Consider the following 4,711-nt stretch of genomic DNA (forward strand, 5'->3'; position numbering starts at 1 on the left):
GGTCCGCAGGTGCGTCTGTGTCCCTTTGTCCCTTCCCCAGACCACCTCTGAGCTGTGGTCCCGTACACGCTGTGACACCTTCTGACCCACGGACGCCAGGGACAACTCACCTTGGACAGCTTCAGGGGCCCTTGCTCCATGATCCCTGAGAGCTCAGCCTCATTGCTGAAGACCTTGGTGATGCCCATTTTGCTCAGGACGGTTTTCAGATCGTAGGTTCCAGAGATGGACAGTTTGGGCAAACGTAAACTGGCAGACCTGTCATGACAGGAAACAAGGGGGTTTCACACATGGAGTGTCTCATTTCTGGCTGTTTCTCCCTCCCACAGGAGGACTGGAGGTGTGCATGGGTTTATTCTATTTCTCGTTCCTCCAGCCCCCGGGGCCAAAGAATGTAGAGTCACAGGGATGAGCTTGTCCTGCAAAGTCTCAAGGGCTGCCTCCTGCCTCCTCTGAGCAGCCCTCCGGGCACTCCACTGGGGAGCCCTTAGCACACTGCCCTGCAGGGTCAGGTCCCCCCAGATGGGGACTTCTCCAGGGCCTGCATCAAGGGTCTGCCAGAGTGAGCTGATGGGCATGGAGGCTTCCCATGAGCGGCTCTGGGTTCTACCCCACCTTGTCTCCTTCTTCAGCCTCTGGTGCAGGGAACACAGGGGTGAGGTCCGTGGGGCCGGGGCGGGGGGCAGGGAAGAGGTCTTAAAACTGCTATTTTAATTTTAACCTTATGCTCTTTTCTATTCTTATATTTATTTATGTATGTATATGTGTATTATATCATCTTCTGGATATTAATTTTATTTCTTAATTCTAATTTTAATGTATTTGATTATTTTTCTATATTCTTACTGCATGCATTTATAAAAGTATGCGTATTTTGGAGTGGACCCGATAAACTAGTTCCTGAGGCCTTGGGCATCGTATGACTACCGAGTGATGCACGAATCTGGGCTGCATGCTCACATATCACTTCACTTGGGGACCTCACCAAACCGCATTGGTCTAGTGACAGAGGAACCCAAACCCACCTGGGCCTGTGCTTTTCTGGTCCCCAGGCCAGCTCTCCCCTTCTAGCCCTGACTGTCCCTCCTCTAAGTCCACATCCGCTGTTCCCCTTTCCAGAAGCCCATGTCTCCTTTCTTGGTTCTCCAGGGCTCATGCTGGGTTGCTCACCCTGCTCTGGGTGCTGGCACAGGGAAGCGGCAGTGTCCGGGGAGGGGGGAGTCCCCAAGGACACAGGGCTTTGGTCTCCTCCCCGTGGGCACTGTCCCTCTCCCAGAGCCCGGCCGGTGCGGTGGGAGTGACATGAGCCTGTGTCCGGGACATCGGGTCATGCGCAGTTGTGCGATCCATGGGATGTGGGTCCACCCTCCCTCCCGGTGGCTGGTCCCGACGAGGCAGCGCCCGGGCTGTTCTCTGCTTTGGGAATCACCTGGTGTGTCTGTTTTCCAGGAACTTGGCCAGGAGTTCCTTGGTCAGCATGTCCTCCAGCTGCTGCATCTTGCCCTGGTCGGGGAGGATGAAGATGGCAATGGCGTTGCCCACGTAGTCCATGAGCAGCACCCAGCTGGACAGCTTGTCACAGTGATAGATGTCGAACATGCCCAGGCGGCTCATCATGGGCACCTGGACGGTCGTGTGCTCATCCACGTGGAAGTCCTCCACTGTGGTATGCTCCTCCTGGAAGGGCTTCTCCCATTTGCCTGGAGAGAAGGAAGGTGGCCTCAGTCAGAGGTGGGAGAAGGTTGGGATAATGCGGGGGGGGGGGGGGGGGGATAAAAAAGCCCTGCACCTCCTCGCTGAGATCCTCCTCTTTGAACCTGTTTCACCAGCTGTAAAATGGGGCTGCTGTGAAATCTACTGAAAGGACTTTTGTGAGAACAATGCAAGACCTGAGTAGGATCCAGAATGTCTATCTTATGGAGGCTAAGGGATGCCAAGCTGGATGTGCAGAGTGAGGATTTTTACTTGTATTTCATGCTTACTTATTTGAGGGTGGCTTGGGAGATTCTAAAGGAAAATGATTGACATCAGTCCTACTCGGCACCTCCTTGTCCGAGTCTCCCTGCCCCTTGTTAGCGGGCGGTTCTTATCATTCAGGGAATCACTCTCCCTCCGACTCCAAAGCTTTCCTTGGATCACCGTGCAGAATGCAGATGCCTGGGCATCTCCTCCCCACCCCCCCACCCCCACGCCAAGACAGCGGCCCTGTCCGGGCAAGTCAGAGTGGGGGGGGGTGTGCCCTGGGGGCCCCTGCGCCCAACTCTCCCATTGGACAGGGATGGAGACTGAGGCTGGAGAGGGGCCAGACCCGCCAGAAGCCCCACAGCAGAGCTGGGACCTAAGACGTGCTGACTCTGGCCCAGGGCTCTCCATTGCACTGTTGCCTCCAGAATGAGGAGCTGGTGCAGTGAAGGAGGCCACCCTGGCCTCACTCTTACCTCCCCCACCAGGCCATCTCCATGGGCTATTCCACTACCTTAGAGTGCGCTCTGCGGCCCACAGGCCCCCCACATTGCCATCCTCAGGGAGGAGGCCAGGTTGAGATTCAAGTTCAGTTGAGCACCTGTTACATGAGCCTGTGGTTCCATGTTCTTTGTAACTTGTTCAGTCCTCACAGAAACCTGACAACAAGGGTATTACTATGTTCCCGTCACAGAGGGGAAACCTCAAAGTGGAACGATGACCTGCCCACAGTCAAACAGCTAATAATCGGTAAGGGAAGGATTCCAACCCTGGTGCTTCTGACTCCAAAGGTGTCCCTGCTTCCACTGCACTGGAGTTATCAGAAATTGTGTTCCAAGAAACCCCAGTCCCTTCATACACTCTGCTAAAACTGTCTATTTTACCTCCCTCCCTGGTAGGGATCGACAAGGCACACTAGGACATTAAAGGCTCTGAGAAGTCCTGCAGAGAAGATGATGATTTGACTATCCCACCCATCATTGCCTGACCTTAGTTGATCGCGGAAAGTATGACAGTGGTTGTGTGTGGGATACTGTGAATAACAGCTGCAGAGATGCCCTGCTATAACCCTTCCCATGCTGCCAAGGAAAGCTTACAAAGTGAGTGTTGAAGAATATTTTTGCATGTTTCCTTTTGAACCAGCTCAGACTGGCGGTAAAGCCTACCATGAAAGAAAATGTAATTCACCAGAACAAGAGTTGTGTCTTTGTCAAGATCTTGGACCAAATCCACAATTTTTCCTTGGGTTTCCTTCTCTATATACTGGTTGATCTTTTGTGCGGCCTCCTCGGTTCTCTGAAGTTGATGGAGAAGCGGGACAGCTTTGTGACAGCCTCCAGAAACTTACGCACTTGCTTCCGATTCTTATCAAATAGTACCGTTCTGCTGTGCAGCTAGAACTGGCTGTCTGACAGGTTGAGGGTGTGGAGGAAATGCTGTAAGCCTTTGTGGACAGTGGCCTTAAGTGTCTCCTTGAAGTTAAAATATAGGCCCTGCAGGATCTGGGTGCGAGTGTCCCTTTGGTCCCCAGGGAGACCTTCGTAAAGGCCATCACAATATTCACTGGGGAGAAGATGATGTTGTTGGACTGATGGGCCAGTTCACGGTACAGGCTGAAGGCAAAGTTGGCCAGTTTGGTGGCTATGTTGGGGAAGGGGGCATGCTGATGGAGCTTGGAATCCTGCCTGGATGTGTGCGGGGAGCCGGGGACATGATAGCACAGACCCGTCAGCAGGAGGAGGCCCCAGGTGATGGAGGATGGCACTGTCCTGCAAGAGAGAGAGGAGGGGCACCACGCCCGAGTCAGGCCACACGGTGAGTCCCCCGGCCACTGACTGACCCCAGGTGGAGCATCCAGAGTTTACCCGGCGCTGGGCCAAGCACTCTCCTACGTCCTCATCACGCAAGGACAGGACAGTAGCAGAGACTTTACAGGGCTCACCGCGTGCCGAGCCCCATTCTAGGCACTTGGCTGTCTCAGCTCATGGTCCTCTTTGATGACCCGTGACCTAGGGCACAGGGCCATTGCCCATTCACAGAGGAGGAGACCGAAGGCCAGAGGGGTTAAAGCCACCTGCCCAAGGCCACAGAGCAGGAAAGTAGCAGGAGCAGAATCACAGACCCGGGCCGCCTGGGTGGGAGTCCCTGCTCTTGACGGCTGCCCTACCCCCTGCAGTGGCCCTGGGCGCAGGGGTCAGCCCCTGTCTCCCATAAGGGGCAACTGAGGCACAGGAAGCACAATGTATGGGTGCACGACTACCCAGGGATCGGGCCAGGTCAGGCTCAGCTATGACTGGATGTGGAATGGGAACATTTCCACTAGCTCCTTTTATTTAATGGACATGAAGCTGCTGCCCAGAGAGGGTAAGATTCTGCCCAGTGACACACAGCCAGAAACCCATCCTGGCTGACTGTGGCCCAGACTCTGCCTGACTCTGTACACTTCATCCTCCGTTTCCTTGCAGCTGCTACAGACCTCAGAGTAGGGGCATCTGAGCCCGGAGTGGATTATGATCTGACCCTACGGTGTTCTGGGTCTGGGGGACGAGGCTGACAAAAGCACTGCGGGCCCTTAAGCTCAGGGCACGCAGAGACATTAACTTTTGTTTCAACAACTCGAGGCTTGGAGAGCCGTTCCGGAACTTTCTCAAGGCCACACGGCTGGTCAAGCACCACTGGCCCGAGACAGGTCTGCAAGCTTCTGGTCCGGTGCTCTGTACTCGGAAATGCTCACCCGATACTTCCCTCC

The 4,711-nt window shown here is 54.7% G+C and overlaps 1 pseudogene; it reads right to left on the minus strand.

Moving 5' to 3' along the window:
* Window positions 1–110: 110 nt before the first annotated feature.
* LOC118013596 lies at window positions 111–3,862 on the minus strand (annotated as a pseudogene).
* Between the last annotated feature and the right edge of the window lie 849 nt (window positions 3,863–4,711).

Source organism: Mirounga leonina, unplaced genomic scaffold, assembly GCF_011800145.1.
Source record: "Mirounga leonina isolate KUSES-001 unplaced genomic scaffold, KU_Mleo_1.0 Mir_153272, whole genome shotgun sequence".
Taxonomy (NCBI): domain Eukaryota; kingdom Metazoa; phylum Chordata; class Mammalia; order Carnivora; family Phocidae; genus Mirounga; species Mirounga leonina.